This window comes from Rhinolophus sinicus, linkage group LG09 (genome assembly GCF_036562045.2).
Source record: "Rhinolophus sinicus isolate RSC01 linkage group LG09, ASM3656204v1, whole genome shotgun sequence".
Lineage (NCBI taxonomy): Eukaryota > Metazoa > Chordata > Mammalia > Chiroptera > Rhinolophidae > Rhinolophus > Rhinolophus sinicus.
This window is the reverse complement of record NC_133758.1, coordinates 44479649-44494223: the sequence shown is the minus strand read 5'-3', so window position 1 is coordinate 44494223 and position 14575 is coordinate 44479649.

Here is a 14575-nt window from a genome sequence, read left to right as displayed (position 1 = left end):
TCAACTATGGTCTATCCAGCACTGACCTACGAAAAAGGAGACTCCTGTTCTATTCTCAGTTCTGCCACCAAATAGCTGCACGGTTTTGGGAAAGTTATGTATCTTCATTTGCTGCTTTGCTTAATAAAATGATTTAACTTTTTTATTTTTGGTCCCATTCAGGGTCCTGAATTCCATATCTGTATTTAAATTTTTATAGCAGTACATCAGAATAATTGTGGTTAGAGATTGCCCACCATGACATTACTGTGTAGATTACACCAATGGAAAATGACCACTGAACTGAAACCTGAAGTGGCTTCAAGAATATGTTACTACTGGGAGTGTTGGTGTACCGTGTTTCCCTGAAAATAAGACAGGGTCTTATATTAATTTTTGCTCTAAAAGACATATTAGAGTTTATGTTCAGGGGATGTCATTTGGAAAAATCATGCTAGGACTTATTTTCAGATTAGGTCTTATTTTCAGGGAAACACAGTATTATCAAAACAACCAGTGGTTTTAAAGATCAATTATTCAAAAATACTTATATTAGGAATATACTTCGTTCCCTATGACTTAATGCTCATATGACACGACTAGATGTAACTGAGAAAGATCACAGAGTACTCAATAATCCTAGGAAATGGTCACACTGTACTAAAGGAAATTAAGGCAACAAGAGCAATTATAAGAGTCACAGCAGTGAGGTGAAAGAAAAGGTTGAAGTGACATTTCTAATTTAGAAATTCTATTTATAGTCACTGGAACTTTCCAATACTGTTCAGTTTGAACTTAACACGTTTTGGACATATTCTCAACTTCAAAGCAAATTTATCTGAGATCATTATGTAATTCTACTCATTCATTTGAGCTTATACAGTGTGTCATGGAAAAAAGTTGATATTTATTTTGGAAAAACCCAAAGATATAGTCCCCACATATTAAGGAATAGCTGGATGTTTAACTTTCACATAGTTATATATTGACAACATGATTCATTTCAAAGAACTTAATGAGGCACCTCCAATAAAGTAACTAGAATACAGACTATATTTCACTATACTTCTATCTAGAATTTCTCTTGAATAAATGGTGTTTCTGCTGTCGGTATGAAAACAAATACCCCTTTTATTCCAGAAATATAGTCTTACAGAAAAAAGATATCAGATGATAAAAGACTTATTTTCTAACATACCACTGAAATAAGGAAATTCATGTAATCAATCAGTGAAATATACTGAGAACTCTTACATCTCTTAAGGAACAGGGGACCAGCTGCATATTCTCCCAGATTACTTCATAAATACTTAATAACATATTATATCATCTGGCTATTTAGTTTATAACTCGTTGGTCTGAATCTTATTTGCAATTGTGCTAACAAGTTTTAAATTACATCTGTCAGAACAAAATGTCTTTGTCTTGTAAAAAAATAAAAGAAAGCAAGGAGTCCACCAGAAATGGCTGAATGTTTTACCATTTCACAGTTTTAGGAGGTAGGATAGCAGGAAAAGCTCCTCTGTGGAATTTTTTTAGAAGAAATTAAAATAAGATGTAGAGAATAATTTGCTTATCAAGTTATTATACATGCTTGCAGGAAATTCCCATGGCAAAATGAGTAAATAAATGAAAACAACTAATTTTTAATTTTGTCAGTATAATGCTCTGGAGGGATCGCCCTCCAATCAGCTTGTCAGAAAATAGAAATGGAGCAGGGATAGAAAGATTTATAGACTTTCTGTCAATTTCTACATCAGAGAAATGTGGGCCTTCTTGTTATTATTAATATTTGATCTCTGCAAACTGTGAAAATGTGGTCCTCTTAATACCTTGCTGAAATGCTGGAAAAACTCACAAAGTTACTATCATTTATCTCACAAGACTCTCATTTGATTCTTTGTGTTAAAAAGCCCAGTGGAAGACAGTTTTGGAATCTTCTACACTTTCTGAGATTTAAATCATTTAAAAACCTACAAATTGAATTATTAAACAGTAATATAGGCAAGGTTCCCAGACTAAATGATGCATATTTGTCACTAGTTAAAAATTCAACCCAATTCTAAAATATGTACTGAATATCTACTGTGCAAAATGCATCATGGTGGATATAAAGTAGAAGAAGCCTGCTTTTTTTTTTTTTTCAGGTTTCCCATATCACTTTATTGAATGCAAAAAAACAAGCAAACAAAAAACAGAACACCACAAATTGAAATGAAATTTTAACTATCATATTAAACATAAAAACGTAAATTCTGTACTCCCAGCCTCTACTGTTTTCTCCATTCCTGTGTTTTCTACCGTTGGTTTTGAACATTTCCTAACTCAGCCCCACCCATTGTTTCTGCATAAACAAATACTTCATTAGTGTTGGGAGCCTGCCAAGATGACCCACCCTCTCAGGCTACTAAATGGTCATGTGACTCAAGTGAGGCCAATCAGATATTCTCCCTGGAATTTAAACTTTGTACTGAGTAACTCAAAGGATTTGACTGGAGATGATTTAGCTTGACTGTATTAAATTTCTATTGTTACTCTAACAGATTACCCAAATTTACTGGCTTAAAACAACACAAAGTTATTGTCATAAGTTTTGGAGGTCAAAGTTTGCCACTGGTTTTATTAGGCTGAAATTAAGGTATTAGCAGAGCTGTGTTCCTCTCTGGAGATTCTAGAGGAGAATCCACTTCCTTGCTTTTTCCAGTTTCTAGAAGCTGCTGGCGTTTCTTGGCTTATAGATCCCCTCCTCCATATTGAAAGTTGAAGGGCAGGTCAAGTCCTTCTCACATTGCATTTCTGCTTCCATTATCACATCTCCTCTTACTCTGCTCTTCTGCCTCCCTTTTTCACTTTTAAGGAGTATTGTGATTACCTTGGGCTCGCCTGAATAATCCAGTATCATCTCCCTATATTAAGGTCAGCTGATTAGCAATCTGCATTCTATTTGCAAACTTCATTCCTCTTGCCATGAAAGGTGACATATTCACAGGTGTCAGGGAATAAGGACATGGGCAATTGTGGGTGGGAGGCATTTTTTTGCCTACTACACAAAACTTGTTACTGTGAAGAGTCTGTCATTAGCTCCTTCTTCCGAAGATATACTGGTTGTTTTCCTTTCTGAAAACTGGGTTTTAGAATTCTTTTAGAATTATTTTCTGATTCTGTAAACTACATCTTATCCTTCCAATAAATTTGTTATTTTTGCTTATTTTAGCTAGAATCGACTTCTTTGCTTTTTAACAAGCAATCCAAATTAATACACATGCTTAGTAGAGTCTTTAGCCAATAAGTAAGGCAGTTACCAAAGAACTGATTCCAGTCTGTTTTTGTTCTGTCATTGCTTCCTTTCTCGCTCTGTTTCCAATAGAGGATATCAGTGAGACAAGCTGGTGAAGACGGTTGTGGCCTGGAATCTTGTACTCCTTCAGAAAACAAATCCATGGTGGAGATTTTGAGTTGAACTTTTCCACATTGAGGTGGTGAAAAAGGCTGCAGCTCACTATAGCTCTCTCATAAATAGCAATGACCAGGACTTGCTGGTATTATTTGTGATGAGAGATCTTCTGACTTCCTTATCTTCTTTCCTCTCTATGTAATATGTCCCTTTTCTCTGGTACTTTGATGATTTTCTCTTTATCAATGGTTTTGACTGATTTCATTCTCTTTGTAAATAGTTTTATTGGATGTTTTCTCATATTTCTCGTGCTTGAAATTTGCTGAATTTCTTGGATCTGTTGGTTTATAGTTTTCATCAAATTTGGAAATATTTTGGCCATTTAAAAAATTAGGATGTTATTTTTTTCAGAGCAGTTTTAGGTTCAAAGCAAAATTGAGAGGAACGTACACATTTACCATATACTCCCTGTCTGCTCCTGCTCTGCTCCAAGAGCCACCTCATTATCAACATCCCACAGAGAGTGGTACATTGGTTATAATTGATGAACCTACATTGTCACATCATAATCACACAAAGGCCATAATTTATGACTCATAATTGGTATTGCACATTCTATGGCTTTAGGCAATGTATAATGACATGTAGCCATCATTATGATATCATACAGAGTATTTTAATGCCCTAAAAAATTCTCTGTGTTCTGCCTATTTATCCCTCTCCACACCCAAACCCTGGCAACCACTGATCTTTTTACTGTCTCCATAGTTTTTCCTTTTCCAGAATGTCATATAGTTGGAATCATACAGTAGATAGGTTTTTCAGATTGATTTCTTTCAATTAGTAATATGCATGTTAGATTCTTCCTTCTTTTTTTTTTTTTTTTTTTGGTAGCTCGATGCTTTTTCCTTTTTAGACTGAATAATATTCCATTGTCTGGATATACCATAGCTAATATATCTCTTTGCCTACTAAAGGACATCTTGGTTTCTTCCAAATTTTGGCAATTATGAATAAAGCTGCTATAAATATCCATGTGCAGGGCTTACGTGGACATAAGTTTTTAGTTTCTATGGGTAAATATCAAGGAGTGTGATTGCTCAATCATATGGTAAAAGTATATTTGTTTTGTAAGAAAAAAAATCAAACTGTCTTTTAAAGTGGCTGTACCATTTTGTATTCCAAACAACAATGGATGAGTTTCTGTTGCATACATCCTTAGCAGCATTTGTGTTATTGATCTTCCAGATGTTTGCCATTCTAATAGTCATGTAGTATCTCATTTTTTAAATTTTCATTTCCCTGATGGCATATAATGAAGAGCTTCTTTTCATATGCTTATTTCTCAACTGTATATCTTCTTTGGTGACAGGTTAGCTCAGGTATTTGGCCCATTTTAAAAAAGGGGTTGTTTGTTTTCTTATTGTGGAGTTTTAAGAGTCCTGTGTATGTTTTGGATAATAGTCCTTTATCAGATGTGTCGTTTTCAAAATATTTTTTCCAACTTTGTGACTTGTCTTCTTATTCTCTTGGTAGCATCTTTTACAGAGCAGATGTTTTTAATTTAAATTAGTCCAATAAATTAAACAATTTATTTAAGTTTAATTATTCATTATTTCTTTCAAGGACTGTGCCTTTGGTGTTGTATCTAAAAAGGAATTATCAAATCCAAGTGTATGTAGGCTTCACTTCTGTTGTCTTCTAGAAGTTTCATAGTTTTGTATTATACATTTAGGTTTGTGATAAATTTTGAGTTCACTTTTGTGAAGTGAACTGTGAAAATTCTATTTTTCTTTTTTGTATGTGGATGACTAGCTGTTCCAGTACCATTTGTTGAAAAGAATCTCTTTGCTCCATTGTATTGCCTTTTGCTTCTTTGTCAAATACCAGCTGACTATATTTATGTGGGTTTTTGTCTCGACTGTCTATTCTTTTACATTGATCTATTTGTCTATTCTTTCACCAACATCACACTTTCATGGTTACTCTAGATTTATAGTAAGTTTTGAAATCAAGTAATGTTAATTATCTAGTTTTGTTTTTCTCCTTCAATATTTAATGGTTATTCTGGATCTTTTTCCCATATATATATAAATTTAGAATCAGTTTGTTAATTTCTACAGTATAAGTTGCTGGGATTTTGATTATGGTTGCATTATATTTATAGAACAGGTTGGGAACAACTGACATCTTGACAATATTGCGTATTCCTATCCATGTATGTGGACTATCTCTCCTTTTATTTAGTTCTTTTTGATTTCATTAATCAGAGTTTCCCCCCTATAGACCTTATACATAATTTGCTAGATTTATACCTAAGTATTTCATTTTTTTGGATGCTAGCATAAATGTTAATGTGTTTTTAATTTCAAATTCCACTTGTTCATTGCTGGTACATAAAAAAAGATTGATTTTTATATATTAACCTTGTATCCTGCCACCTTCCTATAATCACTTATTAGTTTCAGGATGTGTTTTGTTGGTTCTTTTGGATTTTCTACATAGACAATCATGTCATCTGTGAACATGACAGTTTCATTTCTTCCTTCCAAATCTGTACATATTTTATTTCCTTTTCTTTTTTCCCCCCTTATCTTATGTGTTATCTAGAACTTCTAGTATGTTGTTGAAAAATCATCAGAGGGACATCCTTGCCTAGTATTTATTCTTTGCTGGAAAGTTTCATGTTTGTCCCCATTAAGTATTATGTTAGCTGTAGATTTTTTGTAGACATTTTTTATCAAGTTGAGGAAGTTTTCCTCTATTACTAGTCTACTGAGAATTTTTAATGTGAATTGTGTTGGATTTTATAAAATAATTTTTGCGTCTATTAATATGATAATATGGTCTTTTTCTTTTAGCCTATTGATGTGATAGACCACATTAATTTATTTTGAAATGTGAACTAATCTTGCATACCTGTGATAAATTCCACTTAGTTGTGGTATACAATACTTTTTATACATTGTTGAATTCAGTTTGCTAATATTGTGTCAAGGGTTTTTACATCTATGTTCATGAGAGATATTGATCTGAAGTTTTCTTTTCTAGTAATGTCTTTGTCTGCTTTTTGTATTAGGGTAATGCTGGCCTCAGAATTAATTAGGAAGTATTATTATTATTATTTTTTTGCTTCTATCCTCTGAAGGAGATTGTACAGAATTGGTATAATTTCTTACTTAAATGTTTTGTAGAATTCACCAGTGAACCCTCCCACACCTGGTGCTTTCTATTTTGGATGGATATTGATTATTGATTCAATTTCTTTAATAGATATAAGCCTATTTTAATTGTTAATTTCTTCTTATGCAAGTTTAGACAGACGCGTCTTTCAAAAACTTGGTCCATTTCATCTCGGTTATCAAATTTGTAGGCATAGTGTTGTGCATAGCATTATTTTGTTATATTTTAATGTCAGTGACATACCAGTAAATTATCATTTGTCATACCAGTAAATTATCTTCTATTTTCTTAATTAGCCTGGCTGGAGGTTTATCAATTTTGTTGATCTTTTCAAATAACCAGCTTTTGATTTTGTTGATTTTCTCTATTGATTTCCTGTTTTCTACTTCATGGATTTCTGCTCTAATTTTTATTATTTATTTTCTTATTATTTTGGACTTAACTTCCTCTTCTTTTTTCCACTTTCCTAAGGTGGAAGCTTAGATTATTGATTTTAGATCTTTGTTCTATTAAGTTATGTATTCAATGCTGTCTGTCAATTTCACTGTAAGCCCTGCTTTGGCTTCATCACACTAATATTTAAAAATTGTATTTTCATTTTCATTTTATTCAAACATTTTAAATTTGTTTTTAGTTCTCTTCTTTGACTTATGTTTATTTAGAATTGTGTTGTTTAATCTCCATGTATTTTAGGATTTTCCAGTTATCTTTCTGTTACTGGGTTCTAGTTTAATTCTGTTATGGCCTGAGAGCTGACATTGTAGTATTTCTATTCTTTTAAATTTGTTAAGGTGTGTTTTATGGGTCAAAACATGGTCTATGTTGGTGAATGTTTCATGTGAGCTAGAGAAGAATGTGTAATTTGTTGTTGCTATATGAAGTAGTTTATACATGTCAATTGTATCTAGTTGATTGATCGTACTGTTGAGTTCAACTGTGTCCTTACTGATTTTTTGCTGGTTGGATATGTCCATTTATGAGAGTGTTACATCTTCAAGTATTTTGATCTATAGTAGTTGATTCATCTATTTTTTTCTTACAGTTCTATCAGCTTTTATTTCATGTATTTTGATACTCTGTTGTTAGGTATATATACATTAAGGATCGTTCTGTCTTTTGGAGTATTGACTACTTTATCATTATGTAATGTCTCTCTTTATCCCTGATAACTTTTCTTACTCTGATGTATGTTCTATTTCAAATTAATATAGCTACTTCTGCTTTCTTTTGATTATTATTAATTTGGCATATCTTTCTTCATTCCTTTATTTTTAACCTATGTATGTATTTACATTTAATATGGGTTTCCTGTAGACAACATATAGTTGGGTCTTGTTTATTGATCCACTCTTACAATCTCCGTCTTTTAATTGGAATTTAGACCACTGACATTTAAATTGATAATTGATATAATTGGATTAATATCTATCATATTTGTAATTTTTTCTTTGTAGCCAGACATGATATACTGAGTAAAAGAAACTGCTGTAAATATGACTTTAATAATGTGAGGGTAAGATGTGGGGTAGGGAAAGCATTCTATAGTCCTATGTTTAGGTGTCAATCTTTTTGTCAGCCTGTGCCTCTGGATTGTGAACTTCTCAAATGTTTCTCAGGTATTTTCTCTCTGTAGGTGGGACAGGATGGTTAGAGTGGGTTAGAGATGGGTATTTCTCTTCTCCCAAGTTAGTTAGGTTCTGATAATGCCCCAGCGAGTTAGGCTCTGGTTAACTAGTTTCTCCTGAGGGAAGGCCTTTTTAAGAGGAACAGAGTTTTCTGTCATATTTCAAAATGGCTCTTTTCCCCTCCCCTTGATTGAAGGATGAGGGGATTTCTATCTTTTATTTACTGTGAGAATCTGGTTGAGTACCTAGAGATAAATTTCACAATATTTTGCATCCTGCCCCCATGACTTGGTCCCTTCAGAATTTTAACTCAAACTTGTCCATACTCAGCCTCTAGCAATTTGTCAATTACAGTTCAGGTTTTCCCACCCTGTGCTTGTTTCTGCTTGTGTGTCTCTGCTCAGGTAACCTGAAACCCCTTGTATTTGTCTGTCTGTCTTTCCAGTCTCGGGGGGGAGTGATTTGCCCTGTGTCCTCCCCTCTTTTACAGATCCAAGGAGAGTTATTTACTTTTTTAAGTCTAGATAGATTTTCACTTGTTTTTTAGGATCGAGTGGTGACATCGAAGTTTTTTTTTTCTTTTTTTTTTTTTTGGCATTAAGAATCCGAAATTGTTGTGTAATTAGTTTTCAAATATATATATATATATATATATATATATATATATATATATATATATATTTCTGTTCCTCTTCTCCTGTCTTTTGGAATTCCAACTACATGTATATGTGACTGCTTAAAGTTGTCTCACAGTTTAGTGATGTTCCCATCATTTTTATTCCTTGTGTTTGATTTTGGATAATTTGTATTTCTGTTTCTTCACATTCAGTAATTTCTTCTTTTGTGATATCTACTTTCAATCCCATCAAGTGTAATTTTCATCTCATGTATTATAGTGTTCACCTCTAGAAGTTGATTTTAGTCATTTTTATATTCTCTATTTCCCTACTTAACTTTATGGATACGTGGAATACATTTATAAGTTGTAATGTCCTTCCGTGCTAATTCTAACATCTGGGTTAGTTTCTGTTTACTGACTTTTCTCCACATAATGGGTTGTGTATTTCTGCTTCTTTGAATGCCTGGTAATTTTAGACTGATTAGCAGACATTGTAATTTTTCCCTTGTTGAGGGCTGGGTATTTTTTTAATCTTACAAATGTTATTCAAGTTAATTTGGAATTTAATTAATTTACATGGAAGCAGTTTGATCCTTTCAGGTTTTGATTTTGAGATTTGTTTGGTGGGGCCATGTTAGCTTAGTTTAAGGATAATTTTTTTCTATTAGTGAGGCAGTAATCTCTGAGCACTACCAAATGCCTAATGAGTCATGAGGTTTTCCATTCTGACTGGTGGGAAATTTCACTCTTCTTGGCTTGTGTGAGCACTGAGCTCTGTTTCCTCTATTCCTTTTGGTTGTTTCTTCAGCCTAGGTAATTTCTACGAATTCTTGCACTGATTAGTAATTAGCTAAATACTTGAGAGGGACACTCTGTAGGTCTATGGAATTCTCTACTTTTGCTTTTCTCAACTGTCTGTTACTGTGTCCGACAAGCTCTAGTGGCCTAGATATTTCTTTTTTTTAATTAAAATTTATTGGGTTGACAATGGTTAATAAAATAACATAGGTTCCAAGTGTACAATTCTGTAATACATCATCTATATATCACATTGTGTTCATCACCCAGAGTCAATTCTTTTTCCATCACCATATATTTGACCCCGTTTACACTCTTCTATCACCTCCCTCCACTTTTACCCTCTGGTAACCACTGAACTATTGTCTGTATCTATGAGTTTTTGTTTCTTTACTTGTTTGTCTTGTTCTTTTGTTTTTTTCAGTTTTATATCTGACATATCAGTGAAGTCATATGGTTCTCAACTTTTCTGACTGACTTATTTTGCTTTAGCATAATAATCTCAAAACCCATCCATGTTGTCACAAATGGCACTATTTCATCTTTTCTTATGGCAGAGTAGTATTCCACTGTATGGATACACGAGGTCTGACAATTAAGTTTGTGAACTCATCCTAGAAAAAGGACTACATACCTCATTGCTGAATATCACTATGGTCACCTTCGAAGTACTCCCCTTCAGAAGCTATGCACTGATGTCCAAGCAATTTTGGAACTCTTTACCTGGAATGTCCATCAGAGCTATCGTTGTATTACTATTGATGTCCTGAATGTCATCAACATGTTGTCCTTTCAGTATTTCCTTTATCTTCGGGTAAAGAAAGAAGTCATGGGGGCCAGATCAGGTGAATAAGGAGGGTGTTCAAATACAGTTATTTGTTTACTGGTTAAAAACTCCCTTACAGACAGTGCAGCATGAGCTGGTGCATTGTTGTGATGTGACAGCCACGAATTGTTGGCGAAAAGTTCAGGTTGTCTTACTTTTTCATGCAGGCAGCCTTTTCAGCACTTCCAAATAGTCAACCTGGGAACTGTTTGTCCAGTCGGTACAAATTCATAATGAATAATCCCTCTGATATCAAAAAAGTTTAGCAACATCATTGCAACAAGTTCGCGAACTTAATTGTCAGTCATCATATACCACATCTTCTTTATCCATTCATCTATCAAAGGACACTTTGGTTGTTTCCATGTCTTGGCCACCATAAATAAAGCTGCAATGAACATTGGAGCACATATATCTTTACAGATAAATGTCTTCAGATTTTTTGGGTAGATACCCAGGAGAGGGATTGCTGGTCATATGGTAATTCTATTCTTAATTCTTTGAGGAAATTCCACACTGCCTTCCATAGCAGCTGCACCAGTCTGCATTCCCCCCAACAGTGTATGAAGGTTCCTTTTTCTCCACAGCCTCTCCAACACTTTTATTATTTGTCTTGTTGATGATAGCCATTCTAACTGGTGTGAGGCGATAGATATCTCATTGTGGTTTTCATTTGCATTTCTCTGATAATTAGTGATGTTGAACACTTTTTCATATGTCTATTGCCCATTTGTATGTCGTCTTTGGACAGAAATGTCCATTCAGGTCCTCTGCCCATTTTTTAATTGGATTGTTTGTTTTTCCATTTTGTCTCCTGTACTTAAGGAATCTGCTGATCTCTACCTGGAGAAACTGAGAGTGGGCTAACTACAAATGGGACATCCTATATGATTGGCCAAAAAAGCAGATATTGAATATACAATTATACAATTGGACAATGGTCAGACCATGTATAAAAATAGAACTCTGGCCTACAACCTTCAGCAACCAGTTCAGGAAGCCAAACCACAACCTTTGTAGCGATCAGCCTTAAATGGCCAGCATTTGATCAATAGCTGTCAGCTTCCCTCATTTTTGTCCCTGCTTCCATTGTTTGCTAATACAAGCATTAAGGAAATGAACTACTTTTTGACTGTCTATGTCTGGTGTCTGAGTTCAGTGTTTCCTTGGCATTTTCATAGATCCTGGGGTCAAATGAATAGCAAACCAGCTAAATATCATAATTTGCTGGGTTTTTTTGCAGTTGAAATACATATTTAGGAAGGGATAATTATTATTTTTTCTAATAAAGATTATAAATCAATACTCATTTGGATACAAAAATGACTTTCTCTCCTTTAACCCACAATAATTATCCCAGTGGCTAGTAAAAACAAGAAAGAGTGCCTAGGTAAATAAAAGGAATTGTATATTGTAATATACCATTAGTTAGATATAAATTGATAGAATTTTAGCTACAAATGCGATTACAAATACAAACTGAGGGCCTACTATGTTCAATTCATTTTGCTGGGTGCTGTAAAAATAAGAGATGAATAGAACACGTTTGCTATTCTCATGGACTTTTGATCTAGTTGGAGGGACAAGGTATATAAATTTACTAAAATATGACACAGTATGTAGTAAGAAATTTTTCCATGCAAAATGTTACAAGAATTGGATAAATATGATAAATTGGCAGATGTGTGAAATAAAAAGGGGGATATGGAGTGAGGCTTTACCTTTAGAGATCTTCTTAAAGAGGAAAAATTTGAATTGTCTTGTAGCACAGCTGAGTTCCAGATAATTTGAGACGAGATAGGCAGGTTGTTAAATTTAACTGGCATTTTTTCATTAGACAATGACTCTTGTTGCCAGCATAAATATATCATAAACCTTTTATTTACATTTTATGACCAAATCTTGGCATTATTCTACTAGCAAGTTATTATTTCTATTAAGATTTAAAAATATTTGTTGCACACTCCTCAGTATTTTATCAGATTATAAAAGTAATTTGTGCCCATTATAGATCAACTATAAAATGTTGACAATCATAAAGAAAATGTAAATACCACTTAATTTCTACCATTTAACATTTTGACACATTTTCTTCTGCTATTTTTTCTTTCAAAATATTTGTTTTCTGATAACAAAAGTAATAATATATACTTACTATAAAAATCAATTACAAAAATAATACATAGAAAGTACAAGTTTCCTATGATTTTCTGTGATAAGCATATTGATATTCATCATCTGGTATTAACAATTTAAGTACAAACTTTTCAGAACTTTCAAACTCAGTATACAGATTTTATAATAATAGGAAGTGGTGAGGACTATGGCATGATTGTGAATGCACACTCTATCTAAGGCATTCAATTTCAAATCTTGCTTTACAATTACCAAATAAAATACATGACTCGGCTGTATGTGATCCTGCAGTTGTATATGGTCCTGTATTCTATTCACAGTGCCAATGTAGATAAAATGATATAAGCATTTTATAACTCTTTTTCATTTAACTTCATATAAGAAATTTCATGTTACTGAAATTTCTTTGTAGATATAATCTTTCTGGCCTCATAATATTCCATCAAGTTATTATATTGTGATTTACTTAAATATTCCCATTCTAATTAAGCATTTCTGTTTTTTCCAAATTTCATTGTGTACATAAAACTTTGCACACTTGGATGCATGACAGAAACGTCAACAGCTCTACACTGAAATTATTTCCATTTTACCTAAACTGTTCTTTGTCAATGTTTCCTGTCTTTGTGTATATGGTGTAATGGACTATCTCTAAATTCCCACGTGAGTTCCTATGCAGAGTTCAGAACCTCTCTGACATTTATTTTTTCGGGGTTGGTGGGTGAAGGTGGTGCCTATATTTCTCCTGAATCAATCTATAAAGAAAGCCATTTGTGTTGTGTCATTCCCAATCCTTTCTCTTATCTCCTATGGGGCTCTCCATATTCCTTACTTAATTCATTTCCTTCTCTCCTCCTCTACCCAACACCACTGTACAAGCCCATTATTACATATAGCAGATTTTACAGCACAATAAACACATAAAATTAAATATTCAGACACCTCTATTTTAATGTGACATGGCCTGGCCTGCCACAGGGAATTTTCCACTGGTAGACTTTCGCTTTAGAACCCATTCCTATCTCTGCTCTTGTCCGTGTTCCCAGGCCCTGCAAGCACTACCCAACAAGGTGTCCAAGGAAACAAAATTCTTCTTGCGTTATTATGCAATAGAATTTAACCTTTCTTTGTTTTGCCCTTATTCATTGTCAGGTGCTATGCTAGGCTTGGGGAGACAATTATAAATAAGATACACAGCCTTGACCTAATGATGCTTGCATCTACCTCCTTACTATCTCTTGGATCTGTCCCTATTACCATCACTCTTTTCTAAGTCATCATCCTCTTTTGGAAGGCTATGGTAAGAAGCCTTCTAGGTGGACCCCTGCTTCCACTTGCTCTCCTTCACATCTTTTGTGCTCTTTCCCTTCACCTTCACTGTTGCAAGGACAACATCTAAAAAATACAAATCTACCTTGAATCTCTTTGGTGGGTTCCCACTGCATTTGGGATCAATAGCAAAATTATTTAAATGACTTTTAAGGTGCTTTAGGATTTGCCCTCAACTACTTTGCCAGACTCAGGGATGTTGTTTTATACTTGTGTCACTCTAAATAAGCTGGATTTTTTTTCAATGCCATAAACCTTAAATCTGCCTTTCTCTTTCCAAACTGTGGACTGTTTACATGCGGTTTTGTTGACTTGAACTTTCTTCCACCACTTCTTTACCTGGCTGATTCAAGTCTCAGTATAAAGTTGACTTCCTCAGGGAAGTTTTCCATTCAAAGCTATATCCCTCTTCTATACGCTCTAGTTTATAATTTCTATTTCACACAATTATTTTCTAAACATTTTTAGTATGAATTTTTAGATTGGGGATTTGACTGGTTTAAGGGTTTAAATATTTTATCAACTCATGATACATCATGTGAAATGCCATCCAAAGAGGTGACAATTATGCTTTCATCAAAAATACTGTATTCTTAGGAGGATTTTTTAAAAGTTACAATTGGGCTCAAGATTTTCTTAGATAATCTGCCTCTTGTTTAATATTGAAATCACTTCTTGTTGCATTT